Source organism: Marmota marmota, unplaced genomic scaffold (assembly GCF_001458135.2).
Source record: "Marmota marmota marmota unplaced genomic scaffold, marMar, whole genome shotgun sequence".
NCBI lineage: Eukaryota > Metazoa > Chordata > Mammalia > Rodentia > Sciuridae > Marmota > Marmota marmota.
This window is the reverse complement of record NW_026000130.1, coordinates 267,615-279,384: the sequence shown is the minus strand read 5'-3', so window position 1 is coordinate 279,384 and position 11,770 is coordinate 267,615. Positions and strand designations below refer to the sequence as shown.

The window sequence follows — 11,770 nt, the reverse complement described above, 5'->3', positions numbered from 1 at the left end:
AATTAAAACTTTGTCCATCCTGCCTCCTAGTGTTAAAAGTACAGATTTAGTGGTTTAGTGTTAAATATATGTTAAGAGAGGGCAGAAGTCATTGTAAGATTATAATGAGAAATATTAAGTTTCTGTGAATTTCTAGAATTTGAATAAAAAAGATTTGATCTCTGCATTGCTGGTGAGGATTCTGATTTGGATCAAGGTAGGGAGGAAAGAGGGAGGGCTTGTGAACCACAATTATTTCTTTCCTCTTCATCAGTGATTAACTGAGAACAGGTAACAGGACATTAATGAGTGTACAGGAATTTGCCTTCCCACAGTAGACTTTGGAATTAGTAAAAGGAACAAAAGTCAGGAAACTTTTTTCCAGTGCTTGTGGCTAGTCTTTCTGATCTTTCCATAGCAATTACAAGTATTGAATTACCTCTGGCACTCTGATCTTGCTTGTTTTTTTTCCTCCACATTTTAAAATTGGTGCATTATGGTTGTACATATCTGCTTGCCTTTTAATTCAACTTATAGTGATTGCTGAATTTCCTATCTTTTTTCTTAATTAACCAAGACTTAAATATTTCCTTTTGATCTAAAGGTTTTAACTTCTTCTTCTAGGAGATAGGGAACATTTCTTTATTTTAGATGGTGAACTTAAAATACTGCCTTATAAAATTAGACTTTTAATTAAGTAAAATGAGGCCTACCCCATGTTCTTTCTTCTGGACATGCAGTTAGAAAATAACATCATGGTTTATTTATATAACTTACTTATAATCCTATTAATAGTTTAATATATTTGAGTTCAAGTATGAAGTGAACCTGTTATGCATGGAAGTGATTATAAAGAGCAAGTCAGAATATACTATCTTAATATTCTTTCTTAAATTTAAAAAAATTCTTGCGTGGTGCAGTGGCACATACCTGTAATACTGACAGTTCAGGAGGCTGAGGTAGGAGGATCGTAGGTTCAAAGCCAGCCTCGGCAATTTAGCAAGGCCCTAAGCAACTCATCAAGATCCTGTCTCTAAATAAAATACAAAGGTGGGGAGGGATGACTGGGAATGTGATTCATCCCCACATTAAGCGCCCCTGGGTTCAATCCTTAGTACAAAGAATGAAATTAAAATTCTTAACCCTCCCCACTTTAAAAAAAAAATTGTATGTGATTGGTTTTAATCTGTTTTGGTGATCAAGTCATCATATATGCTTGATATGTCCCCTCACCTGCCCCTGCCATGAGGATTAAGTTTAAAGAGAAGTGGTTGTGAAATTGTTTTAAAGGGTACCCAGTTATTATTGAATTCATCATAGCTAATCTTTTCTGATAACGTGGGGCTTCCCCCTTCCTATTTCTTGATGTGAAAAACAATAAGGTGTTGTGAAGTATCTTAATTGTCTAAAAATATCAGAGCACAATGATCACTTTGTGTTTAATTTCTCATGTTTTGGGGTTCACATTTGGAAAAACTTTTGCTAGCATTTCAGTGGCTAAATGAAGAAAAATGACCTTAAACATTGATTACCAGCTGACTTTGAAATTCTCTTTCTCGCAGAGCCTTCTTTGAGGAATGTGTTCAGAACCTCTCCCACATTTTATATATATATAAAAAAAGTCCATTTATGTAAATGAGAAGTGGGCCAAAGGCCACCACTAATGTAGTACAGAACCAGACAGAATTGATCTTCTGGTTATTATCTGTTGAAACAAAGCTTTTACCTTTTTTAAATCCAGGGCCTTGTGCATGCTAGTCCAGCAACTATCACTGAGCTACATCCCCAACCCTTTTAATTCAAAATTTTTTTTTTTTTTTAGTTGTAGATGGACACAATATTTTTATTTTTATGTGGTGCTGAGGATCGAATCCAGTGCCTCACACATGCTAGGCAAATGCTCTACCACTGAGCCACAACTCCAGCCCCTGCAACCCTTATAATTTTATTTTGAGATGGGGTCTTGTAAAGTTGCTAAGATTGACTTTGAATTTGCAGTCATCCTGCTTCAGCCTCTCAACTAAGTGAGATTATAGAATAGGTATGTGCCATTGTGCTCCACGAGCTTATGCTTATTATAGTGACATTATCATAAATGTTAGTGGTTTAAGAGTCTTGGTACCACTATAGTTTCTTTTGGTACAGAAAGGTGATTATAACATGAAGTCTAGCTGATTCTGACAACTTGATAAGCCCCCCCAACCTCCGCCCCTGCCCCAGAGAGGGAAGTAGTTTTTTGTTTAGGAAATGATAATGTTTTAACTGCTTATCTGTGTCCCACAGCTGGCAGAAAAATGTAGTACACTGATCATAAAGTTACATATTGAACTAAATACTGCCAATTTGTTTTATTGTTTTCAAAGTATAAATAGGGGAAAAAGTCAAACTGTGAACAATCAGGCCTGTGAGATCATAGTTGATAGTAAAATGGCAGCTGTGGAAGGATTAGAACTTAATTTTTGTTCATTGCTGCATCACCAGTGTCTGGAGTAGTACCTCCCATCCAAAAATATTTGTTGAATGCATGAATCTTCACCACTTAAGCATAGTAGGTGGATGCATTAATGTTTTTGATTTTCTCCTTGTTTGTATTTTTAGTTATACTTGTCTTAAGCAGTAAAGGTTTTTAGGAAACTTGAGTTTGAGGGAATAAGTTTAAGCCACAGTTGCTTTACCCAGATGATAAATGCTTGTGTTTGACTTAATGCCAATGATTAAATCATCTCTCCACCAAGGATAATCCTACCCAACCTACTACAGGTATCCTAGTTTTGAATATCTAAAAAGTTAACAGACATAAATAAGGAAAAAAGAAAAAAATTATCCCTTCCAGTGGCAGTTGTAAAGCTTTTTTTTTTTTAAATCTTTTAAAAAATTTATTTATTTATTTATTTTTACATAAGATCTAGCTATGTTGACCAGGATGGTTCTGAACTTTTGGGCTCAAGTGATCCCATCTTAACCTCTAAAGTAGCTGGGACTAAGGTCTATGTCACTGTGCCTTGCTGTAAAATCATTTCTTAAAATTTAATATTCCCGGATTTACTATTTAGTATTGCCTCCACACTCAAGGTGTGTTCCAAATCTGTTCTCTCTTTTTTTTTTTAAACTATTCAGTACATGTGCAAGAAGATCCATTTGTTTTCATATCCACAGTAAATAAGATTGTTTTAAAATTATTTAATGTTGCTTGCCTTCTTAAAGTTTTGAACTCTTAATATCCTGCATTTGAAAAGTGACAGGGCTATTTGAAAATTACTCCATTTTTCAAAATGTATTTCAGTTAAAAAAAAAAAAAGTTCTCCACTGTCCCCCTCTCCCATCCCCCCAAACATTTTAGGATGCCTGGCCTTTGTTTTAGTTTTTCCTGTTTTATTTATTTTTTCAGAATAATAGGCATGAGTTTATTAGAAAGGATAGGAAAGGAGAGAAGGGGACACAGTAAAGGGAGAGAGTAGGTTCTCTCAGGAGAGGGACCCTTGTTTATATTTACTGATTAGTTTTTATGTTTTTTAAAAAGTTGGGGCTGTGGCTGTGGCTCAGTGGTAGCACACTTGCCTGGCATGTGTGAGGCACTGGGTTTGATTCTCAGCACCACATAGATCTTTATTTATTCATTTATTTCTATCAATAACTTAAAAAATTTTTTAAAAAGTTGGGGCTGGAGTTGTGGCTCTGTGGTAGAACGCTTGCCTAGCATGGGTGAGGCACTAGGTCAGATCCTCAGCACCACATAAAAGCAAATAAAAAAAAAGGTTAAATTCTTTAAAAAATGTAATGGCTTCAAAAGATTATATAAATCATCCAGATTGGTGTACTTCTTTGCCCTTGTTGAAACTAGTAGATGGCACATAGGTAATCACAAACTATACTGAGTAGATACTAAATTTGTCCATTCCTTCTTGGCCTTCTCAGGGCCTCTGTGCTTTCATAGTCAACCTCATTATCTTCCAGAAAGAGAGTTCATTGAGTATATTGTGTTAGGTTTCTTTCTCTGATCAAACTGTGTGATAATATCTCGTGTCATAGTATTTAATATTCAACTATGTTGATTTTTATTCTTTAGGGTTATCTCTTACAATAGATAAAATCATATTCATATGGTGTAATATGTAATGGTAAAAAACTTACATCTTAATTCAGATAGCTTCAGAATGATTTATTTTATTTTGGGTACTGGGAATTGAACTCAGGGTCACTTGACCACTTTGCCACAGCCTATTTTGTATTTTATTTAGAGACAGGGTCTCATTGAGTTTCTCAGTGCCTTGCTTTTGCTGAGGCTGGCTTTGAACTCGCAATCCTCCTGCCTTGGCCTCTGGAGCTGCTGGCTACTGCATCTGGCCAGAAGGATTTAATTTTTGTATTCCTTTGTGATGGAACTTAAGAGTAACTTTAAGAGTTAATTAACCCCTACCTCACCCAACATAACCATATTAAATTCTCTAGCTCTAAAATTAAGATTATGTTCAAGGCCCCCAAACATAACTACTTTGAGGTACATCTGACTTTTATCATAGGAAGGCGCTCGTCACCTTTTTTTTTTCTTTTTGTAGATGGACAGAATGCCTTTAATTTATTTGTTTATTTTTATGTGGTACTGGGGATCAAACCCAGGGCCTCACGCTTGTCTCCCACCGAGCTTCTTTTAGACTCATGGCCCTTATGTGACAAATAGTCCTTAGAGACATGGGCAATGTATTTTGCTGGTGGTGTTTCACAGTGATATGCTTATTTCCAGTCAAGAAGATGTTTGATTTTGGTTATTGGGAAGAAGATTCTTTGCTGTAATTGAAGCCTACCTGTCTCAGCCTTTTCGTTGAATCTGTCTTTTTATTTGGTTCATTTCTTGGAATTTCATGTGGAAATTTTACATGAACACTTAATGAACATATTTCTGACAGAATAAGTAATTTCTAAAACATGTCAGATAATTCTTAGAATAGATATAGTGATTTTGTGTTGAATTTAATCCCACCCCACAACCCCAATTATCTTTTTTTTGCAGGGGGGGGGGAGGTACTGGGGATTGAACTCAGGAGCACTTGACCACTAGTCACATCCCCATCCCTTTTTTGTACTTTACTTAGAGACAGCATCTCACTGTGTTGCTTAGTACCTAGCTTTTGCTGAGGCTGCCTTTGAACCCCCAGTCCTCCTCTCTCAGCCTCCCAAGCCTCTGGGATTACAAGTGTGCACCATCACACCCAGTCACAACCCTAATTATCTGATGGACATATATCTTCTTGGGACGTTACTAGAATATCGTACATAGCTGGCTAGCTTCCTTGAATTCCACCCTCATTTTCTAATGAAATAGTTCTTTTTCTGATTCTTTAGAGTTTCAATATTCATTACATTCTTCTTCACATATATGACTTCATGTCACTTGAACCATCATCTCAAAAGAATTGTGTCTAGAAATATTGAGAGAAATAATCACAAAGGAATTAGGTCAATTAGGTTTTTTATTTCTGTAAAGGTCAGAATTGTTGCCTAGTAGAGAACAAATTCTTTGTGCCCCTTTCTTTTTTCTTAAAAAAGATTCATTGGTAGAAGGCAATTATATGTACCAAAAACTTTAGGAAGTCCAAACCAGAGTAGCTGTGACCTTAGTTTTAACGTACCTGTTCTTTTAAGTTGCGGAGATTTCCCTGACAAGCTGTCAGAAATGATGCTTTCTTGACTGAAGAAATGCCCTAAAATAGGAGGTTCCTGGAAAGCTCTTTTTTGTATATTTCTACTGTTGCAGAAGGCATGCGAACGCCTGGCTGGGTCTTAATTCTGTGATTTAAATATTATAAAATTTGTGGTTATTTGCTGCAATAAAGAGTGTTTTCTGAACAGTCTTTATTGCAGCAAGAAAAATCCATCATATGTTCTAACTTGTACAGAAAAATCTGGTAGTGAAATCTATCTTGATTCTTAAAATATTTGTCATTATAAAATGTGTTTCTTTTGCAGATTTCCTTGTGAAACCTTCTGATAGAAAAAGTTCTCAGTACAAACTTCATTTGGTAAGTTATACCCCCCCATGGTGTGTGTGTGTGTGTGTGTGTGTGTGTGTAATTTCAATTTTATTTTTCCTTCACTAGGATACAGGGAGAGTTACTTTTTCCATATGTAATTGTGGTAATGTTCTGTGCCTGGAAATTTGTTTTTAAATTGAAAGTTAATGAGTTGCAGCAAGTATTTCTTCTAAAATAAACAGCCCTTACCAATCTGGAGTTTTAAAATTGAAAACTTGATTCTTTGAATTTTCTTAAAATTGGTATATATTTATATGATAATTAATGCCTCTTAATACTAGAGGTAGTAGTACAAGTGTGAAGTTTAATTAGAAAAACAAGTTCTAAAGATTTTTCTAGATCTTTCTCCAGTGTGGATATTAAGCCGGCGGTATCTGTCCCTTACTGTATCTTTATTATAGCCTTATAAATCTGTTTAATTTAGGGAATTATAATTCCCTTTCATTGAAAAGTTGTGCTTTGCTTTTAAGTTATTAAATCCAAACCATTGTCTTGGCTTATCATTGCCCTAGAACATGGATCCAACTCCTTAGCATGGCATGTAGGGCTCTTTAGAGATGGATTTGAACAAATGTTCTATAGCTAATAACCTCTTCCCTGTGTACCTTGGATGACTCTTGTTATAAACACACTTGCCTACTTCCTGTCTTTTTAATACTGTTCGGTGTTCAGTTTTGTTTTTTTTTTTCTGCTATATGTACCATTTCTGTTCAATCTTTGTCTCATAGTTCAAGATCTTGCTGGTTTGGCTGGGCATCGTGTCGCACGCCTGTAATCCCAGCAGCTCGGGAGGCTGAGGCAGGAGGATCACAAGTTCAAAGCCAGCAACAGTGAGGCCCTAAGCAACTCAGTGAAATACAAAATAGGGGCTGGGGATGTGGCTCAAGTGGTAACGCGCTTGTCTGGCATGCGCAGGGCTCTGGGTTCGCGATCTTCAGCACCATATAAAAATAAAATAAAGATGTTGTGTCCACCTTAAACTGAAAAATAAATATTAAAAATTCTCTCTCTCTCTCTCTCTCTCTCTCTCTCTCTTAAAAAAAATAGAACTGAGGATGGGACTCAGTGGTTGAGTGTTGCTGAGTGCAATCCCTGGTACCAAAAAAAAAAAAAAAAATCTTGCTGGTTCAATAATTAAAAGCTCAAGTCTTCTACAAAGCCCTCCTTGAATGCCCAGGTTAGAATCTTTCTGTCTTTTGCATTACCATGGAATTATATTTCTTTATCTCTTCTCATACTCTGCTTTATTAGTTACATCTGTCAGCTCCTCAGAACTACAAATGCCAAAAGGCAAGCACTAACTTTGTGTTTGCATTATCAGTTTATATACTTCTCACCCAAGTCCTGGATACTAGTGCCTTCTTACTCTAAATCCCTCTTGATTAGAGTTTTGATTTTGGTAAGGAGGGAGGAGAATAGATTGGTTTGAGTAGAAATTGGGTATCATAACCTTTGGTTTAGTTTACTGTGTTTCTTTCTTTGCAAGTATTATACAGTATAGAATCAATGTCTTTGTAGTCCAAGTTGCTCAGTATCTTATTTGGTTGAATTGTTACCGTTTGCAAGTGTGAATTTTTGTTTTTAAGTGAGGAATTGAGTAATTTCTTCTTTAAAAATGCTTGAAATTGGGGTTGGGGCTGTGGCTCAGAGGTAAAGCGCTTGCATTGGGTTCGATCCCCAGCACCACATACAAATAAAATAAAGATATTGTGTCCATCTATAACTAAAAAATAAATATATATTTAAAAAAATGCTTGAAATAACAGTTTCATAAAGATTTCTGTTAATTGAATCCTGGAATGGGTACTGTTGCTGGAACTCAGAGAAGCCTGTGAGTTACCACTGTCAAATTCGCATACATATATTAAGAAAAGAGAAATTTGAACTTGATGCTTGGGATAGGAATCTTGTCCTTCATTTGTTTAAAGGGGTTGCTTTATAGAGAAAGGGTTTCTTTTTAGAAAAAGAAGTATAATTCTAAGATATTGGTTGGTTTTCAGTGTTTAATATTTACAGTATCATAATGTAAATGTTTATTTGTTTTTAACTTTAAAATCAATCTACAGAAAAACATCAAAGACATTTACAAAACAATGAATGCTGGGTTTGGCCGCCCATTCTATAGGTGATTTCAGAAATGTTGCTTGGATTTATAGAATCCCAGCAGTTTGGGAGGCTGAGGCAGGAGGATTTTGAGTTCAAAGCCAGCCTTGGAAATGGCGAGGCACTAAGCAATTCAGAGAGACCCTATCTCTAAATAATACAAAATAGGGCTGGGAATGTGGCTCAGCAGTTATGTGTTCCTGAGTTCAATCCCTGGTACTCCCTCCAAAATTAATTAATTAATTAATTAATTAATTAATATGTGCCTCAGATAAAAGGAGACCAGACATATGACAAATGGATCCAATGTGATTCTGGAATGGATCCTTTACAGGGGCAGGAGGAATGTGCAGATTTGCTATAAAAGATATAATTAGATAAATTGATGAAAGTAGAATAGAGGGCTGGGATTGTGACTCAGTGGCAGAGCACTCGCCTAGCACATGCAAGGCCCTGGGTTCGATCCTCAGCACCATGTAAAAATAAAATAAAGGTATTGTGTCCAACTACAATTCAAAAATAAAATATTAAAAAAAGAAAGTAAAATAGAGGTGGTGGATTAAAGTGTTATGTCAGTGTTAAATTTTCTGAATTTGAAAATTAGTGCTGTGGTTATACAAAAGATTTTCTTTGCTTTTGAGAAATATACACTGAAAGTAGTAAGAATTAAATAAACATGGTAGTATATGCAACCCTTTAAGGTTCAAAGAAAATAACTGTGTACACATATACAAATATGTGTGGATAAAGATACTTGGGAATTGTCCTGTCCATGTTATTTGTTTTATAATGGAATATTTTATTTAATGAAGTACAATCTTTAGATAGTTCTATTTCATATATAGAATTGCATGTAAACAGTATTAATTTTAAATGTACATATAATTAAATGGCACTAATATTGAGCATATCATATATATCATATCCTTTGGTCCTTACAACTCTTTATGTAGCTTTTATTTCTATCGTTTGCACTTCAGTTTCTTCATGTGTAAAAGAAGTATCATGACTTGCCTTCAAGGTCATTGAGTTAGAACAGGTTGACCAGACCTAATCTGGAAGTTTGATATGCTCCAAAATCAGAAAAATTCTGAAATCTCAAACACTTGTGGTTCCACACATTTTGAATAAGGGATACTCAACCTGTATATGGCAGAATCAGGACTTGTATCTTACCTGCCCTCAGAGCCATTGCTTTACAGACTTAATTGCTTTTTCTTGAGGTCGTTATCTTCACACTCTGTCATCAGTTAAATGATAACCTTTTATTAAATAGTTATTTTGAGTTTCTTTTTTAAAAACTTTAGAGGAAAATTTTGTTTTCCTAATGATAAATGTAAATGTATAAAAGTATGAAACCTAAGTCTCTGTTCTTACTATTTCCTAAAGGGATAACCATTGTTAACAATCTTTTTATCATTTTCCTGTATACATATGAACATGCTTCACGATGAATACAGGTGATGCTTTTGCTTATTCTTAACTTTTAAAATTACAGAGGACTTAAAATTACAGAGGACTTAAAACTTCTACCAAGTTGTTGACTGTGTGGATGAAGAGTAAGTATATGCAGTCTTTGGCAATAATAACTCTTGTGCATCCTTCTCCATACAAAGTTTAGATCTTTTCATCTAGTAAATTCATTTTTTTAAGAATCAAGGCTACAGAAATAGTGACTTGATTGGAATTTAGTTGTGAATGGTTGTTGTGCCTCTTTTGGTGATAATGAAAAGATGGGGAGAGGCTGGGGTTGTGGTTCAGTGGTAGAGCGCTCACCTCGCATGTTCGAGACCCTGGGTTCGATCCTCAGCACCACATAAAAATAAATAAGTGAAATAAAGGTATTGTGTCCAACTACAACTAAAAAATAAGTATTTGAAAATAAAAGATGGAAACAACCTAAATATCTCACCAGTTTATGTGATTATACTATTTCATATTAGGATATGATGGAATACTGAGCTGCCATCGAAAAACACATACTGACGCAGGAGGGATTTGCTATATATTAATGGAAGAAATTAGAGAACAGAATGGCATTCCCTCCATCCCCCTTTTTGGAATAGATTGTATTTTTTTATATGCATACAGAATTATCTGGATGAAAGTATCACGTAGTTAAAAGTAGTTATAAATAGGTGTAGGTGAACTGAGGGGCAACAACGAGAAGGGAACTTCTTTTTTAATATTTATTTTTTAGTTTTAAGTGGACACAATATCTTTATTTTATTTTTCTGTGGTGCTGAGAATTGAATCCAGTGCCCCACATGCTAGGCGAGCGCGCCACCACTTGAGCCACATCCCCAGCCTTGGTTTTTTTTTTTTTTTAATATTCATTTTTTACTTGTAGTTGTACACAGTATCTTTATTTCGCTTATTTATTCTTATGTGGTGCTGAGGATTGAACCCAGGGTCTTGCACGTGTGAGATGAGTGCTCTACCACTGAACCATAACCCCAGCCCCAAACTTCTTGATTTTTAAGAAGCAGTTATTAAAATATAATTCTGGCGAGTGTGGTTCTATAGTCCCAGCTACTTTGGAGGATGAGACAGGAAGATTGCCAGTTTGGGATCTGTCTGGGAAGTTTGGTGAGACCTTGTCTTAAAAGTAAAAATGGAAAAGCGCTGGAAATGTAGCTCAGTGGTAGAGAATCCCTGGGTTTGATTCCCAAGATGGTTTGTGGGATTGGGGGGGAAGATTCACATACTGTGTAGTTCACCATGTAGAGTATAGGATTCAGTGACTCTAGTGTATTCACAAAATTCTGTAGCCATCACTTGCCTATTTTAGAACATTTTCATCACTTCAGAAAAGAAACTTCATATCCCTTAGCTGTCACTGTCTCTTGCCCTCCATCTCTCCCAGCCCTAAGCAAATAGTAATTAATTTTCTATCTCTGTATAATTTCCTTGTTCTAGACATTTCATGTAAACATAATCCTGCTATGGCATGTAGTCTTTTGTGTTTGGCTTCTTTTATCATGTGTTCAAAGTTTATCAATATTTCATTCCTTTCTAAGACTGAACAATAATCCATTGTTTGGATACCATTTTGTTAATCCAAATGTTCATATAGTTGAACAAATAGTTTCCACCTTTTGGTTATTTCGGTAATGTTGCTGAGAACATGTATGTATAAGTTCTTATGTGTTCATACTTTTTTGTTTTCTCAGATAAATACTAGGAATGCTATTGCTGGGTCAATTGGTAAATCTGTTTTATTGTTTGAGGAAATATGAGGCTATTTTCCAAAGAGGCTGTACCATTTTATATTCCCACCAGCATCATAAGAGGGTATTTGTTTACCTTTTATAGCTATTTTTAAAATTTCTTACATGGACCATCCATTACTATTAGACCTAAGCAAATTCACATGTCTTAATTGTTTATCAGACTAACAGTAATGATTCAACTTCTTTCTTTTGTGGTGAAAGTATAACTACCACAATGCGGCCCAAGTTATGCAAGTGAGGTGTTGCAATGACCCTTGAATATTTCCAAAGGATTGTTCATGACTGTTCTTTGTAGTTTTAAAAGGAACCTTTAAAAACTTCTTAATTCAGATTGGTTGCAGACTTACCCATGATCTTGGCTTTTACTTGTGAATTTGGAATTCCTATGGCAATTTAAAATTTTTCTCAAATTCTTAAAGCAGCACT

General features: G+C 35.3%; 1 protein-coding gene across 1 annotated transcript in view; it reads left to right on the top strand.

The window, feature by feature from the left end:
- The window catches only part of LOC107154500 (myotubularin-related protein 3-like), a 70,157-nt gene that overhangs the window by 4,746 nt on the left and 53,641 nt on the right, over positions 1 to 11,770 (top strand). The window contains 1 exon segment of the mRNA XM_048784907.1: positions 5,944 to 5,996. The gene's annotated coding sequence lies outside the window, so the exon portion shown is untranslated.